General features: G+C 31.5%; 1 protein-coding gene across 1 annotated transcript in view; it reads right to left on the bottom strand.

The window, feature by feature from the left end:
• The window catches only part of Nep4 (M13 family metallopeptidase neprilysin 4), a 51,004-nt gene extending 44,236 nt beyond the window's left edge, over nt 1–6,768 (bottom strand). Inside the window, exon 1 of the mRNA XM_075292486.1 lies at nt 6,518–6,768. The gene's annotated coding sequence lies outside the window, so the exon portion shown is untranslated. The remainder of the gene's footprint in view (nt 1–6,517) is intronic.
• Between the last annotated feature and the right edge of the window lie 12,602 nt (nt 6,769–19,370).

The raw sequence follows: 19,370 nt of genomic DNA, 5'->3' as shown, positions 1-19,370 counted from the left end.
AAGAATGGAAAAAGAAGAGGAAGCACGCTCAAAATAAACCCAGCCAACTGAATTCAAATTGATGATTTGACAGTGGCATATGCAAAAGAGATATGTTTGTTTTGAATTTATTTCGGCATAAGCCGGCTATCAATGTAAAACCTTTTTTCGGAGGGTTCAAGTGTTATTTATAGTTGGGTTTAATAAACTGCCTGAATTTATTCTGATAATTGGTTGATAGTTTTGCTGCAAGTAGAGGATGCTGATGAGGAATGTGGTAATTCCGAAACGTGCATCCATCCAACCATCTTGCAGTCTATAGGGCTTTGCCCAAATAAATTTGACAAACATTTTTTTCCTCTGTTGGTTAAGCTACATTTGTAGTTTAGTCAATGTATGGTTTTAAGCTGCAGTAAAAACAACAACAAAATTTTATTTCTATAGAAATTTTTTCCAAATTTTATTTCTTTAGAAAATGTTTTCCAAATTTTACTTCTATAGAAAATGTTGTCAAAATTTTATTTCAATAGAAACTTTAAACTTAATTATATACGTATTTAAACGGCCTCTTTTAGTTTAATACGGTGTTAGGAAGTTTTAAGATACCTTGCCATCGGCAAGTGTAACCGCAACCCAAGTAATTCGATTGTGGATAATACTCTTCAGTAGAAGTTTCTACGCAATCCATGGTGGAGTGTACATAAGCTTCGGCCTGGCCGAACTTACGGCCGTATTTACTTGTTTTTTTTTTTTTTGATTCAATCACGAAATTATAGTATTAATTAAAACAAGTATAAACGGCCGTAAGTTCGGCCAGGCCGAATCTTATGTACCCTCCACCATGGATTGCGTAGAAACTTCTACGAAAGACTGTCATCCACAATCGAATTACTTTGGTTGTGGTATGTTAAATTGTTTTCTAAATTGTGAGTTAGTCTACAAATAATTACGAATCGATATGGACTTTTGCACGGTATGTAGGGAGCCAGAATTAAAATAAGGTGGTCGCTTTATCGATATGGACCAATTTTTGTGTGATTGGGGATCGATTTGCCTGAGGGCTATATATAACTATACACCGATATAGACCTAGTTAGGCATGGTTGTTAACGGCCATATACTAGCACAATGTACCAAATTTCAACTGACTCGGAAGAAATTTGCTCCTCCAAGAGGCTCCAAAACCAAATCTCGGGATCGGATTATATGGGGGCTATATATGATTATGGACTGATATGGACCACTTTTGGCATGGTTGTTATATATCATATACTACCACCACGTACAAAATTTCAACCAGATCGAATGAATTTTGCTTCTCCAAAAGGCATCGGAGGTCAAATCTGGGGATCGGCTTATATGGGGGCTATATATAATTATGGACTGATATGAACCAATTCCTGCATGGTTGTTGGATACCATATACTAACATCACGTACAAAATCTCAACCGAATCGGATGAATTTTGCTCTTCCAAGGGGCTCCGGAGGTCAAATCTGGGGATCGGTTTATATGGGCCTATATAATTATTGACCGATTTCGACCAATTTTTGCATGGGTATTTGAGACCATATATTAACAACACGTACCAAATTTAAACTGAATCAGATGAATTTTGGTCTTCCAAGAGGCTCCGGAGGTCAAATCTGGTGATCGGTTTATATGGGGGCTATATATAATTATGGACCGATGTGGACCAATTTTTGCATGGTTGTTAGAGACCATATACCAACACCATGTACCAAATTTCAGCCGGATGGGATGAAATTTGCTCCTCTTAGAGGCCTCGCAAGCCAAATCGGGGGATCGGTTTATATGGGGGCTATATATAATTATGGACCGATGTGGACCAATTTTTGCATGGTTGTTAGAGACCATATACTAACGCCATGTACCAAATTTCAGCCGGATCGGATGAAATTTGCTTCTCTTAGAGTCCTCGCAAGCCAAACCAGGGGATCGGTTTATATGGGGGCTATATATAATTATGGACCGATGTGGATCAATTTTTGCATGGTTGTTACAGACCATATACTAACGCCATGTACCAAATTGCAGCCGGATCGGATGAAATTTGATTCTCTTAGAGGCCTCGCAAGCCAAATTTGGGGGTCCGTTTATATGGGGGCTATACATAAAAGTGGACCGATATGGCCCATTTGCAATACCATCCGACCTACATCAATAACAACTACTTGTGCCAAGTTTCAAGTCGATAGCTTGTTTCGTTCGGAAGTTAGCGTGATTTCAATTTTTGTGATTGATTTTTGTTTAAATTAAAAAATTTGTTGAATCAATTAAATTTTTAATTGAATATTTTTTAAAACTCTATAAAAATTTTAATCGGAAAAATTTTCGTGAAATTTTTTTGTGTGTATGCAAACAAGTTGAAAATTGGACTTTTCCAAGTTTTGAAAAACCGGAAAGTTGATTTTTCAAAAAAATCTAAAATTCGGTGTTTTGAATCCGATTACAACACCTACGCACAAAAATGTTTTTTTTCTTTTGATTTAATCACGACATTAATTAAATATCTTCAATCATGGAAATTGAAGTATCAATCAAAGTTTTAATTGAGCATAAAAAGGATACTTGATGAAAAAATTAATTGATTTCATTAGAAAGTTTCAAGAAATTTTTTAATTGAATCAATTAAAAATTTAATTGATGTTGATTGCAAATCTCAATTAATTTTTATACCCTTCACCACAACTGTGGTAAAGGGTATAATAAGTTTGTGCATTTGTATGTAACGCCAAGAAGGAAAAGTCTGAGACCCATTGTTTAGTATACCGATCGTCTTAGAATTAAAGTCTTAGTCGATTTAGCGATGTCCGTCCTTCTGTCTGTATATGTAATTTTGAGTGCAAAGTACAGCACGCAGTTTAAGTCCGATCATCCTCAAAATTTGGCACGGAGTTTTACATTGGCTCAAAGACGATCGCTATTGATTTTGAAAAAAATCGGTTCAGATTTAGATATAGCTGTCATATATGTATTTATCACCGATCTGGTCATAATTGACGCATTTATCAACGTATTTTTCTCAAAATTTCGGGCAACAAAATATTTTGGGGTTTTCGTAAGATATGCAAAATATCAGCCAAATCGGTTCAGATTTAGATATAGCTCCCATATATATCTTTCGTCCGATTTGAACTTATATGGCCTCAAAAGCCAGAGTTTTGCCCTGATTTGCTTCAAATTTTGCACAAGGAGTACATTTAATAGTATTGTTAATTGTTCTAAATTTGGTTGAAATCGGTGCAGATTTAGATATAGCTCCCATATATATCTTTCGTCCGATTTCGACTAATATGGCCTTAAAAGCCAGAGTTTTGCCCTGATTTGCTTTTGCACAAGGAGTACGTTTAAAAGTATCATTCAGTGTGCTAAATTTAGTTGAAATCGGTTCAGATTTAGATATGGCTCCCATATATATCTTTCGCCCGATTTACACCCATATGACCACGGAGGCCAAAATTATTCTCCCATTTACGTTTCTTGCTGAGATAGCAGGATTATTATAACTATGCATGTCACATTTGGTCAAAATCGGTTCATATTTAGATATAGGCTCCCATATATAACATATGTACGCCAGAGTAGGGGGAATAGGGTAGAATGTTTCATATTTTAGACCCATTTTCAATGGGAGATACGATAGTTTCCACAGAGAATACATTTAATATGCTATTTAAGTGCGTCATCTTGATCTAATATGGCCAAAATACCCACATTTTACAAAAAATTTTGTGATGATTTCCCCATATCGTCAAGGGTGATACGGTCAAAATTTGGTCAAGGGAACACGCGTGCAAATCGTTGAAATCGTTTATTTAAAAAATCAAATTAAATTTCTTTTTCAAGTTCAATTAGTGTAAAATTCAGTAAAAATATTCAGTTAGACTTTCGCTTTTCCAAATCCGAATTGCCCGGGCCTCACGCTTGACACCTGTCATCATATTTTGTACAGCCACCTTGTCCACCTTCTTCGCCGCAGAAAGCCAGTTTGCCTTGAACTGCTGCTCGTCCTTAGCAGTTTTATTGGTCTTCTTTAAGTTCCACTTGACAATAGCCCAGTATTTCTCAATTGGGCGGAACTCTGGCGTGTTGGGAGGATTCTTGTCCTTGGGAACCACTTGCACGTTGTTGGCGGCGTACCACTCCATGGCCTTTTTACCGTAATGGCAAGATGCCAAATCCGGCCAAAACAGTACGGAACAACCGTGTTTCTTCAGGAAAGGCAGCAGACGTTTATTCAAACACTCTTTCACGTAAATTTCTTGGTTGACAGTCCCGGAAGCTATGAAAATGCTGCTTTTCAAGCCACAGGTACAGATGGCTTGCCAAACCAGATATTTCTTTGCGAACTTTGACAGTTTTATGTGCTTGAAAATATCTTCTACCTTTCCCCTTCCTTTTGCCGTATAAAACTCCTGTCCAGGAAGCTGCTTGTAGTCGGCTTTGACGTAGGTTTCGTCGTACATTACCACGCAGTCAAACTTCGTCAGCATCGTCGTGTACAGCCTCCGGGATCGCGCTTTGGCCGTCGTATTTTGTTTATCATCGCGATTTGGAGTCACTACCTTCTTGTAAGTCGATAGTCCGGCTCGTTTTTTGGCTCGATGCACGGTTGTAGACGATACACCCAGCTTATTTGCGGCATCTCGGAGAGAGAGGTTAGGGTTTCGCTTGAAACTACCGGCAACTCTCTTTGTCGTCTCAGCGGCTTCCGATTTCCCCCCGACCCAGACTTCCTGGCTGTCGACAACCGTTCCCCAAACACTTTAATTACATTTGTAACGGTTGATTTGGCAACTTTTAGCGATTTTGCCAGCTTTGCGTGCAAGAAGCTCGGATTTTGCGATGCGCAAGCAAAATTTTCATACGCTGCTCTTCTTGCTTGGACGGCATTTTGACAACTGAAGAGTGAATTCCAAAATCAAAATAGGAGCAACATTCTGAGGGGTGTTCAGGTTTGTTAAATGTAAAATTGAAAGAAATACGTCAAATTTATATTGACCAAATTTTGACCGTATCACCCTTTAGTCATATTCTATACACTGTAATGCCAAACTTTCCACAGAATGGTCGAATTAAAAAAAAAAACTCCGACTTGTGGAAATGTCGCCCGAATTGGCCAAATAATATATCACAACCCACAATTGACCATATATGTTGGCGAGATTCAACCAATATCTATGTAAAATCGACACTGCTGAGTAGCAAAAATTGTAAATATTACTCAGATTGTCCTATATCTCGAATACATATACATCGCCCGATAAATCAGAAATGCTCTTTTGTACAATTGCATCAAAATTGCTCTAGCTTTTTATTTCCCATATTTTTTTTAGTAACATTGTGTTTCATCCCAGGGTGTTAGCCGATTTAATTTTTAATTCTAGCGATTTTGTAGAAGTACAAAAAATTGTCTCCAAATCGTTTCAGATATAAATATTTGTATATGGGAATATAAACCTTGATAATAACTCCCAACAAATTCGAAGGATTTTGGAGGGTAACACAAATTTTGGTCTACATAATGGTGAAGGGTATAATATAGTCGGCCCCGCCCGACTTTAGACTTTACTTACTTGTTTTTAATAAAAAAACTTGACTATTTTGAATTACTTCCTCAAAAACTTAAACCCATTTTCATGAAGTTTCGTTAGTGTAACGTTAGCTAACAAACTTTTACACCGCATTATGAAAATATCTGTCATCTTGCCTATATATTCCATGTCAGTTAGGACCTTACCTGCAGAAAATTTTTCAGTTCAAACTAACAGAAGAGAAGATATTTGCAATTTACACTTACTTACTTACTGCTAACTAGGAGTGCGGGGCTGAATTGAAGATAAAACGGTAACACTTGGGAAGAAAGGAATGCTTAACGTCTCGGTAGGGTCAAATTTCGTATCATGCTACCATTTTTTTTTAAATCAAAAGAAATCACCCGGTGTGGGCAAAGAAATCACCCGGTGTGGGCAAAGAAATCACCCGGTAAAGAGTATATCGAGTTGACTCAATCTGCAAATTTTGGCCTACAGTTTTCCAAAATATTTGTACTATTTTGTAAGGGCGAAATGCTTATCGGACCCCATTTATATCATAGATTTACTTGAATTCTAGCTTTTTGATTGATTATTTCAATAGACAATATACAGAATATTAAAGACTTTCATCAATATTACCATTATTTTTTCATTAATTATTAAGTCTAAATATGTTTTTCGACCCGGTATAATTAACCGCAATTTTAATATGTGGATATTTTTCATTCAAATGTAAATTTTTCGCGGAAAACGGAAACACTAATAATGTGCAAGTTCAATTCATTACACATGTGGCACATTTTCCATTAACACTTACACACACACACTCACACCCATACAATTCACGTCATAGCCCTTCTATTGTATGTCCTTCATATGGGGCAATGAGTTAGCTATCACAATGATAATCTCTTCAATTAACACTGACTGATTTGGATTTTAAAATCCTTTGACCATTGATTACAGAACACACTTACTCGATTATCGCTGTATTTGACAACTGACGACAGCAATAAATGGATGACTATTTCGTTGGGACGTCGACGTCAGTACTTGAATGGACAATTTAACAACAAGGTTCAATGTCAGCAGACTGTTTTCCATGCCCCATGGAATATAACGGCGAGGTAATAACTGACAGGATGAGATTTATTTTATGCGCTTTCGAAGTCAATTTCAGCCGGCAATCGAATGCTACTGACACTTTGAAAATTTAAATGAAAAGAAACTGGGGGAGATGAAAACAATATAAAACAATGAAGATGATGTATTTTTGTATTTTTTTGCTTACAGCTGCAACTCTAGCTCACCCACCACAGTCACGTTTCTGAGAAAATTTGCTAAGCTTAGGAAAGCAAGGGATTCTCTATAAAAGGGGGACAATTTCGTGTTTTTTTTTTTACTGACTGGCGATGAAAGGTCCAATTGCACATTGATAATGTGAATGCCAGCTGCAGTTCAGCAGCAATAACAATTATTTAGATTTGTTTGTTTGTTTCCATTTCACTGTTTCCATTGTTCTCAGATTTTGGGTTTTTTTCTTATGATATGGAAAAATATTAATTAATTAATGTCCATTATTGTGTAGGAATATTTAATTTGCGTTTTTATTGTGACGCCTAAGTTTAGCACTTAGTTGACCATAATTATAGTTGATTTTGTTTTGGATTTTTTGTTCAAATGCGTACCGTTGGGTTAATTTGAAAATTCCAATTTTATCATTAAATTTTTTTCACTCTGTTTTGTTAGAAAAATTACCTTAGAACAGTTATTTCCGGTAACAAAATTTAATATATGTTTTTTTTTGATTGTTCAATAATTGTTTTTTGATTACTTTTAAAAAGCTTCCTGGAAATGTCAATGACTTGTGTGTTGTAAAGCCAATTTAAATCTTGATTTTCATTCATTGTTATTTAAAATTGGTAAAATTTCGTTGATAACACTAGGTCACAAATAACAAAATTTTCTCTGTGAATTGGTTCTAGCATAATTTTTCTCATTGATTTTGACCTACTAAACACGAAAATGAGTTTTAAAAAATTTTCTCTCGACTGGTTTTCGAGATACAAATTTTTGAATTTTTTTTTTTAATTTTTGGAGGTACACTTACAATTTTGAGCATATCTTTCGTCTTCTTTGACCTATTTGATCCTAGTGCTACTCAAATGAAAGAAAATTTAGCCGTCTACAACTCACTCTCATTCATTCAAATCGGGTAAGTAGTTTGAATGTTGGCGGCTTAAAAAGGTTCAAAAACGGCGTTTTTTTAGTAAAAATGTGGCAGAAAAAACCATATAAAAATTCATATAAAATATAAAACACGATGCTAACAGCAATTTTGGTTTTTTGGTCTTTTCGGTCTTTTACCAAAAAAAATATAAGTCCGCTATTTGTTGTCAGACTTTGTTAAGTAAAGGCTTATTTTCTTTGTAAAAATTTCAGCTATACGTAATCGTGTTTTATATTTTATATGGATTTTTATATGTTTTTTCTGCCACATTTTTACTAAAAAAACGCCGTTTTTAACCTTTTTAAGCCGCCAACATCCAAACTACTTACCCGATTTGAAAATTTTCTGAGAATGAGTTGTAGACGGCTAAATTTTCTTTCATTTGAGTAGCACTAGGATCAAATAGGCCAAAGAAGACGAAAGATATGCTCAAAATTGTAAGTGTACCTCCAAAAATTAAAAAAAAAGTTCAAAAATTTGGATCTCGAAAACCAATCGACAGAAAATTTTTTAAAACTCATTTCGTGTTTAGTAGGTCAAAATCAATGAGAAAAATTATGCTAGAACCAATTCACAAAACGACTGTTGGCTAGTGTAATACGAGAAATATAATGTAATAAGTTGTAGTAAAAATCTGCGCGACTCCTTTTTGTGTGGGATAAACTCTTACAGCCTCAAAAAGAGTTGCCTCTGCAACATAACAGGTTGGCTGATAAGTCCCCGGTCTAACAAAGAAAAACACATTTTTTTTTGTCAAAATTCGTTTTTATTACTCAACATAGTTCCCTCCAAGAGCGATACAATGATTATAACGACCTTCCAATTTTTTGATACCGTTTTGGTAGTACTCCTTCGGCTTTGCCTCAAAATAGGCCTCAGTTTCGGCGATCACCTCTTCATTGCAGCCAAATTTTTTCTCTGCGAGCATCCTTTTGAGGTCTGAGAACAAGAAAAAGTCGCTGAGGGCCAGATCTGGAGAATACGGTGGGTGGGGAAGCAATTCAAAGTCCAATTCATGAATTTTTGCCATCGTTCTCAATGACTTGTGGCACGGTGCGTTGTCTTGGTGGAACAACACTTTTTTCTTCTTCATATGGGGCCGTTTTGCCGCGATTTCGACCTTCAAACGCTCCAATAACGCCATATAATAGTCACTGTTGATGGTTTTTCCCTTCTCAAGATAATCGATAAAAATTATTCCATGCGCATCCCAAAGAACAGAGGCCATTACTTTGCCAGCGGACTTTTGAGTCTTTCCACGCTTTGGAGACGGTACACCGGTCGCTGTCCACTCAGCCGACTGTCGATTGGACTCAGGAGTGTAGTGATGGAGCCATGTTTCATCCATTGTCACATATCGACGGAAAAACTCGGGTGTATTGCGAGTTAACAGCTGCAAACACCGCTCAGTATCATCAACACGTTGTTGTTTTTGGTCAAATGTGAGCTCGCGCGGCACCCATTTTGCACAGAGCTTCCGCATATCCAAATATTGATGAATGATATGACCAACACGTTCCTTTGATATCTGTAAGGCCAACTTAATTTTACGGTCATTCAAAATCATTTTGTGGATTTGTTTGATGTTTTCGTCGGTAACCACCTCTTTCGGGCCTCCACTGCGTTCACCGTCCTCCGTGCTCATTTCACCACGCTTGAATTTAGCATACCAATCAATTATTGTTGATTTCCCTGGGGCAGAGTCCGGAAACTCGTTATCAAGCCAAGTTTTTGCTTCCACCGTATTTTTCCCTTCAGAAAACAGCATTTTATCAAAACACGAAATTCCTTTTTTTCCATTTTTTCGCAATAACAAATGTTGCTTCACAAAAGACGCTCTATCTCACAAACTAATTGACTTACAGACGTCACATTTTGACACGAATCATTTGAAGGTTGGTACTATATAAAAATAATATGCATTTAATACTAGCGATGCCATCTATGTGTCAGACCGGGGACTTATCAGCCAACCTGTTATACTCCCAAACGTATTCTGCTTCAAGCATATATAATTTCAAAATTTCTTCAAACAAACAATTGTTTGTACTGTGCAAACATATTATGTTTCACCCTAAGCATCTCAAACCAGGGATCCGGAGCGGAGCGGAGCAAGCCCTTTTTTTGCCGGAGCGGGAGCGGCATTTCTAAAATCCGGAGCGGAGCGGGAGCGGAGCGGTTTCCAAATGAAAAACCGCTCCGCTCCGAATAAAATATTACTTGAATGAAATGTGTAACTTTGAAATTACTTAGTACTTAGCGTAGTGTGTACGTAGTGTAACGTTTAAAATGTACGATATGTATTTTTGTACGTACGTACATTGGGGAAAACACAAAGTGTTTTTTAGTAATTGTTTTCAAAAAAGGCAAATGTCAAAATATATCTCTAGTATGTGTTGTAAAAGTAACAACAGTACTTTCGATCAATTTCATCCCGTATTACTACAAAGGTGTTTGTAAGGAACGCCAAATAAATGCAATTAAACAATCTTATTTATATTTAATTTTTTAGTTTTCTACACTGAAAAAAATATTGTCGTGAAGTCAAAGATTTCATGTCCTTAGAATAAGAATACAAATTTTGCTTAACATGGAAGACGCATTTCTCTAAAATAAAGTTTTTTTCCTTGTCTAAAAGTCAATAAACTTTTGAATGAAGTTGTAATGTCCTTATAATAAAGTGATTTTACTTAAAAATGTGTATCATAACATGAAAGATAAAATTTTTGAGGTAAGGTCAACGTGACTTTAATAATTAAGAAAAATTCTTTAAAATTAATACAATTGTATTTAAATTTGTTTCCTTTTTGCATCTTGCCTACAAAGCAAAAAATCGTTAAAAAATAAGACAAGTTTTTCAACACTTTATATTAAAGACGCTTGTTACTTGAAACATAGCATAATTTCTACTGGAAGTCGAGTCTTAATATGGAAAATAAAATTGTCGTTAACTCGTTTTTAAAGGATTTTGATAACAACTGACGAAAAAAATCTAAAAAAAAATAAAAATTAGCATTTGCTTCCTAGAAGCAAGTACATAACCCCCAAATTTAAAAGAGAATTGCGTCTTTAAAGTATCCTTACTTGTATTCTCCGCTTCTTTGGCTCGGAATTAATACCCAAACTGTTAAAGTAAAGACAAAATCTTTGGAACCGGGCATGCGTTTTTTCAGTGTAAGGACATTCATATTTGCTTTACTATTGTACTATACCTAGCATTCTCTTATTTCTGATATTAGTTCTCGAAAATTTAATTAAAATTATGGATAGTTTCAATTTTGGTTGAAAAATATGCGCATATACATTTATTTTAATTTTTTCTCACATTGAAAACTAATGACTTGATTTTATTATTGTATGTTATCTACGTTTTTGAGAACGAACATTTCTTAAAAACGCTGTTCGAAAATGTATTTTTACAATAAAGGGGAAAAAAGCGAAATTAGGTAACACTAGATCTGAGTAAGAATATTCGTAGGTATACCACGGACTGATTTCGATGGAGGTTGTTGCAAACATACACTGAAAAAAAGCATACTCGGTTCCAAAGATTTTGTCTTTACTTTAAAAAATTTGGTATTGATTCCGAGCCAAAGAAGCGGAGAATACAAGCAAGGACACTTTTAAAACACAATTCTCTTTTAAATTTAGGTTTTGTGTACTTGCTTCTAGGAAGCAAATTTTAATTTTTCGCTTTCTCAGCTTTTTTTCTTCATATGCTATCAAAGTCCTTTAAAAACGAGTTAACGGCAACTTTATTTTCCAAATTAGGACTCGACTTCCAGTAGAAATTATGCTATGTTTGAAGTAAAAAACTTCTTTAAAATAAAGTTTTGAAAAACATGTCCTATATTTGAAAGATTTTTTGCTTTGTAGTCAATATGCAAAAAGACAACAAATTTAAAGACAATTTCATTAAATTTAAAGAATTTTTCTGAATTATTAAAGTCAAATTGACCTTAGCCTATAAATTTTTTGTTTCATGTTAAGATACCCATTTTTAAGTCAAATATTACAAAACCTTTTCTCTACGTCTGTTGCAAAACAAAAAAAAAAAACTTTCGGAGAGTAGTTACTTCTACTCTGTGTATAGACTTTCAATTCCAATCAGCGTTGCCGTTTTGGTCCGATCGGACCAAAATTGGTCCAAAAGATTTCTAATTTTTAAATTTGGTCCATTTTGGTCCATTTTCATAAATTTGGTTTCTATCACATATTAAATAGTAGATGGTGCACCGCAAAGAATATTGTCGGGAGGCCAAATATTTCACATGCTTAAAATACGAATACGAATTTTGCTTAGAATAGAAGACGTATTTCTCTGATATAAAGTTTTTTCCTTGTCTAAAAGTCTCTAAACTTTTCAATGAAGTCAGTTTGTCCTTATAGCTAAGTGATTCGACATAAAAATGTGTATCCTAACATTAATGAAAATTTCGTTTTAATGAAATCAAAATGGATTTAATATTTCTGAAAAAATCTTCAAAATTAATAAAATGTTTCAACACATTGTTTTAAAGTCATTATACCCTAAACCACATAGTGGTTAGGGTATAATAAATTTGATCTGCCAAAAAATGTGCCTACCAGAAATATTGATTTTAGACCCCATAAAATATATACCGATCGACTCAGAATCACCTCCTGAGTCGATCTAGCGCTTGGTGTCCGTCTGTCCATGTATTTGTTGTTCACAGGATTTCGGTGGCAATTATTAACCGATTTTGATGAAATTTGGTACAGGGAGTTTTTGGGCACAACGACGAACGCTATTGAATTTGGAAGAAATCGGATCAAATTTAGATATAGCTCCCATATATATGTATCGCCCGATTTCGACAAATGGGGTCACGCTGTGCTTTTTTTCAAACGGATCGTCGCCAAATTTGGCAAAAGGTAATCTTTTTCATCGCCCTTCAAGTCTGCAAAATTTCATCCAAATCGGTTCAGATTTAGATATAGCTCTCATATATATGTATCGCCCGATTTTCCCAGATTTAGCTATAGCTCCCATATATATGTACCGCCCGATTTTTCTCGAAGAGGAGCGGAGCGGAGCGTGGAGCGGAGCGGAGCGATTTTTTTTTTCTCGGAGCGGAGCGATTTTTTTTCTCCGGAGCGGGAGCGGAGCGGAGCGAAAAAAATGGACCGCTCCGGATCCCTGTCTCAAACAGAGCACCATGTGCTCTCATTTAATTCTCTCACTGTTTCATTTTTTAACTTTTTTCTCTATTCAATTTCTCTATCTGACTTTTCTAAACATATATATGTTTATACGAAAATTCTAAATTAATTAGGTTTGTATATAGAGATATTATATTTAAGAAATGCATCCAACAAAATATGTTCTAACATATTAACATATACATTATATGCTTGCACTTAAAAAAAATGTGTTAAAAATTTGAGTTCAAACATATAATTTTTACACCGCGTAGGTACATGATTGAACTTTGAGCATCCGAATCACAGGATAAAGGAAAAACTTTTGCAATATTTTGAACAATAGATTATTCTGACAACTACATGTATCAGTAAACGTGTAGATCCATTACAATTTTAATATCAAGAGAATGAGGAAATCAATAAACTATGTGAAAATTTAAAAATTGCGACAAATTTGAGACGATGGATGGTACTAGACCTGTGATATGTCCGTTAGTGGCAATTTGCACCAATTTCTCGCAGGGTTATCACAATGTAATGACATGATTCTTTTTCTACATATGTCATCACAAGCAACAAAAAGGACGTTCACTTGATTGGTCTGAACGATGACGATAACGCATCATCGTTAATTTTGATTACTCACTTTGGGGGAATACCCCACAACAGAGGCTTATAGTATTTTTCATTAACTTTCAATAAACCACAATCTATATTTTGATATTTCATCATTGGAAGGATGGTTGTATGTATGTACTTGTATTAGATTTTTGAGAAATACCAAATATCATGGTATTCGAATACGATAATTGAGTTGTTTCTGATCTGGTCTAGTTATTAATGAACCGCAATGAATTTGTTGTTTAACACAATTAATATCAATTAATCCACATGAGCGAATAGCCATTCGAATGAAAGTCGAGCAAACAATGCATATTTAAAATGTAATAATTTTCTATAAACAGTGATGGGCAAAAGTAGTGCTTTAGTGAGGACGTTATCAGTTTTGGAAAACGAGAAAGTGTTTGGTAGATCTTGCAAAATATTCCTCTCCAAATAATAGTTTCGATAATTTCGGCAAAATTTTCTTTAGAAATAAAATTTTGGCAAAATTTTCTATGGGAATAACATTTTGACAAAATTTTCTATAGAAATAAAATTTTGATACAAATTTCTATAGAAATAAAATTTTGGTAAAATTTTCTATAGAAAAATAACTTTGACAAAATTTTCTATAGAAATAACATTTTGATAAAATATTCTATAAAAATAAAATTGTAACAAAATTTTCTTAGAAAAAATATTTTGACAAAATTTTCAAAGAAATAAAATTTTCTCTAGAAATAAAATTTTGACAAAATTTTCTATAGAAATAAAATTTTGGCAAAATTTTTTATAGAAATAAAATTTTGGCAAAATTTTTTATAGAAACAAAATTTTGGCAACATTTTTAAAGAAATAAAATTTTGACAACATTTTCAATAGAAATATAATTTTGACAACATTTTGTGTAAAAATAAAATTTAACAAAATTTTCTGTAAAAATAAAATTTTGATAAAATTTTCTATAGAAATAATGTTTTGACAAAATTTCCAATAGAAATAAAATTTTGACAAAATTCTTCTATTGAAATAAAACTTTAACAAATTTTTCTACGGAAATAAAACTTTACAAAATTTTCTAGGGTAATAAAATTTTGACAAGATTTTCTATAGAAATAAAATTTTGACAAAATTTTCTATAAACATACGATTTTGAAAAATTCTTCTATTGAAATACAACTTTAACAAAATTTTCTACAGAAGTAAAATATTGGCAAAATTTTCTATGGGAATACAATTTTGGCAAAATTTTATGGGAATACAATTTTGGCAAAATTTTTTATAGAAATAAAATTTTGACAAAATTTTCTATAGAAATAAAATTTTGAAACAAAAGTTTCTCTAGAAATAAAATTTGTACAACATTTTCTATAGAAAATTTTGAGAAAATTATCTATAGAAATAAAATTTTGATAAAATCTTCTATAGAGATAAAATTTTGACAAAATATTCTATAAATAATTTTGAGAAAATTTTCTTTAGAAATAAAATTTTGAGAAAATTTTCTATAACATAGGAATAAAATTTTGACTAAATTTTCTGTAAAAATTAAATTTTGACAAATTCTTCTATTGAAATAAAACTTTAACAAAATTTTCTTAGAAATAATATTTTGACAAAATTTTCAATAGAAATAAAATTTTGACAAAATTTTCTATAGAAAAAAAATTTGACAAAAATTTTTATAGAAATAAAAGTTTGACATAATTTTTTATAGATATAAAATTTTGCCAAAATTTTCTATAGAAGTACAATTTTGGCAACATTTTCTACATGAATAAAATTTTGACAAAATGTTCTATAGAAATAAAATTTTGACAAAATTTTCTATGGAAATAAAATTTTGAAACAAAAGTTTCTCTAGAAATAAAATTTTGACAAAATTTTCCATAGAAATAAAATGTTGCCAAAATTATCTATAGAAATAAAATTTTGACAAAATTTTCTACAGAAGTAAAATTTTGGCAAAATTTTCTATGGGAATACAATTTTGGCAAAATTTTTTATAGAAATAAAATTTTGACAAAATTTTCTATAGAAATAAAATTTTGAAACAAAAGTTTCTCTAGAAATAAAATTTTTACAACATTTTCTATAGGAAATTTTGAGAAAATTTTCTATAGAAATAAAATTTTGAGAAAATTTTCTATAGAGATAAAATTTTGACAAAATTTTCTATAAATAATTTTGAGAAAATTTTCTTTAGAAATAAAATTTTGAGAAAATTTTCTATAACATAGGAATAAAATTTTGACTAAATTTTCTATAAAAATAAAATTTTGACAAATTCTTCTATTGAAATAAAATTTTAACAAAATTTTCTTAGAAATAATATTTTGACAAAATTTTCAATAGAAATAAAATTTTGGCAAAATTTTCTATAGAAATAAAATTTTGACATAATTTTCTATAGAAATAAAATTTTCTATAGAAATAAAATTTTGACAAAATGTTCTATAGAAATAACATTTTGATAAAATATTCTATAAAAATAAAATTGTAAAAAAATTTTCTTAGAAATAATATTTTGAGAAAATTTTCAATAGAAATAAAATTTTGACAAAATTTTCTGTTAAAATAAAATATGACAAAATTTTCTATAGAAATAATATTTTGACAAAATTTTCTATAGAAATAATATTTTGACAAAATTTCCAATAGAAATAGAATTTTGACTAAATTTTCTATAAAAATTAAATTTTGACAAATCCTTCTATTGAAACAAAATTTTGACAAATTCTTCTATTGAAATGAAACTTTAACAAAATTTTCTTAGAAATATTTTGACAAAATTTTCTATAGAAATAAAATTTTGACATAATTTTCTATAGAAAAAAAAAAATTTAATGAAATTTTCTATACAAATAAAATTTTGACAAAATTTTCTATAGAAATAACATTTTGATAAAATATTCTATAAAAATAAAATTGTAACAAAATATTCTTAGAAATAATATTTTGACAAAATTTTCAATAGAAATAAAATTTTGACAAAATTTTCTGTTAAAATAAAATATGACAAAATTTTCTATGGAAATAATATTTTGACAAAATTTCCAATAGAAATAAAATTTCGACTAAATTTTCTATAAAAATTAAATTTTGACAAATTCTTCTATTGAAATAAAACTTTAACAAAATTTTCTTAGAAATAATATTTTGACAAAATTTTCAATAGAAATAAAATTTTGACAAAATTTTCTATAGAAATTTTGACATAATTTTCTTTAGAAATAAAAATTTTCTATAGAAATAAAATTTTCTATAGAAATAACATTTTGATATAATATTCTATAAAAATAAAATTGTAACAAAATATTCTTAGAAATAATATTTTGACAAAATTTTCAATAGAAATAAAATTTTGACAAAATTTTCTATAGAAGTAAAATTTTGGCAAAATTTTCTACGGGAATAAAATTTTGGCAAAATTTTTTTATAGAAATAAAATTTTGGCAAAATTTTTTACGGAAATAAAATTTTGACAAAATTTTCTATAGAAATAAAATTTTGACAAAATTTTCTATAGAAAAAAAATTTTGACAAAATTTTCTATAAAAATAAAATTTTTACAAAATGTTCTATGGAAATAAAATTTTGAAACAAAAGTTTCTCTAGAAATAAAATTTTGACAAAATGTTCCATAGAAATAACATTTTGACAAAATTTTGTATTGAAATAAAATTTTGACAAAATTTTCTATAGAAATAACATTTTGACAAAATTTTTCTATACAAATAAAATTTGGACAAATTCTTCTATTGAAATAAAACTTTAACAAAATTTTCTATAGAAATAAAATTTTTATAAAATTTTCTATAGAAAAAAATTTTATAAAAATGTCTATAGAAATAAAATATTTGACATAATTTTCTATAGAAATAAAATTTTGTAAAGAAATCAAATTTGGTATGGAAATAAAATTTTGACAAAACTTTCTATAGAAATAAAACTTTGACGAAATTTTCTATAGAAATAAATTTCGAAAAAATGTTCTATAGAGACAAGTTGTTATGATTTTTCGATCTTTATTTTTCAAATGAAAATTTTGACAAAATTTTCTATAGAAATACAATACAATTGGAATTTGTTCAAAATTCTGCACTGCACTGTAAAAAATTCGTTTATAGCATGCATACAATTTATTCATTATATTGCAACAATACAAAATGTTCTTCTGTATATTCCTATCATTATCATTAACGAGCTATTACAAACATTTGTATATACGGATATAAGGGGGTGTGTATGTGAACATTTTTTTTTGATTATAGTAGCATTTCTCATAGATATAAATTGTCGTGAATGTCTTTTGTTGTTGAGCAATAGATTTATTATAGCACGATAGCTGCGTTAATTTGTTTTAATTAATGCTGACAAATGTTTGGTTTTTTTTCTTTCTTTACTATCTTTACATTTATATTTCAATGCTCAGCTACAGCATGAGAGAGAGCTTGGATCATTTAGTTCAGAATTTTCTATTAAAAAAAAAAATAAATAAATGCATTAAGTGGAAAGTGTGATTTCAGATAAATATGATCAGATATTGGTTTTGACAACTTTGTTGAATTGGATCTATCATTGGATATTTCAGTTAATTATTGCGCTTGCGGCGCCCACAAACTTTATTTAACAGAAACATACATTTAGTTGGGCACCGTGGAGCAGTGGTTGCTACGTCCGCCTAGCATACCAAGGGTCTTGGGAGACACCGTGGTGGAATGGTTAGCATACCCGCCTTGCATACACAAGGTCGTGGGTTCGATTCCTGCTTCGACCGAACACCAAAAAGTTTTTCAGCGGTGGATTATCCCACCTCAGTATTGCTGGTGACATATCTGAGGGTTTCAAAGCTTCTCTACGTAGTTTCACTGCAATGTGGAACGCCGTTCGGACTCGGCTATAAAAAGGAGGTCCCTTGTCATTGAGCTTAACATGGAATCGGGCAGCACTCAGTGATAAGAGAGAAGTTCACCAATGTGGTATCACAATGGACTGAATAGTCTAAGTGAGCCTGATCGGGCTGCCACCTAGGTTAGATCCTGTTTTTTTTTTGTTTTTTTTTTCATATATTCCAGATATGTTCGGAAGATTCCAAAGAGGTGTTCAACATTACATATGTTACTACTATATTAAATTTTTACTATGAAACTGTAAAATGTGTCTTATTAAAGACTTAAAGTCAGAAAAGCAAAGTGCTCGATATAAACGAAATGGACTGTGTTTTTGGTTCAAAAATATTTTTTTTGTTGAAAAAATAAAAATTTTGTAACAAACGAATTTTTTGGGTAATAAAAGTTTAAAATTTTTGAAGAAATTCAAAAAACTCTAACAAAGGAAAATCATTTTCGGTACACGTTTTCCAAACGTTTTTTTTCTTTCCGTGTATTGAAACCTCGTTAACGCTTGGCTTTCAAAGCTAAATTTTTTTAGAAAATCCTCTTTTATAGCCTCCTATATAGTATGGGGTTATACTAACTTTATCATTCCGTTTCTAAAACATCGAATTTTTTTTCAGATAAAGTATATAATAAAAGTATATTCTAGTTCGTGGAGAAATTCCGAGTCGATCTAACGTCTGTGGAAATTACACCAACTTTTCAACGAAACAAGCTATAAACTTGAAACTTGGTATGAGTAGCTGTCATTGATGTAGGCCGGATGGTATTTCAAATGGGCCATATCGGGCCAGATTTGCTTTGCAGCGCCTCAAGCAGGTGCAAATTTCATCCGACTCGATAGAAATTTGGTACGTAGTGTAAGTATATGCCCTCTATCAATCATGCAAAAATTGGTCCATGTCGATTAATAATTATATATAGCCCTTATGT

The sequence above is a fragment of the Haematobia irritans genome, chromosome 1, assembly GCF_050003625.1.
Source record: "Haematobia irritans isolate KBUSLIRL chromosome 1, ASM5000362v1, whole genome shotgun sequence".
Classification (NCBI taxonomy): domain Eukaryota; kingdom Metazoa; phylum Arthropoda; class Insecta; order Diptera; family Muscidae; genus Haematobia; species Haematobia irritans.
This window is presented reverse-complemented; position numbering and strand designations above follow the sequence as displayed.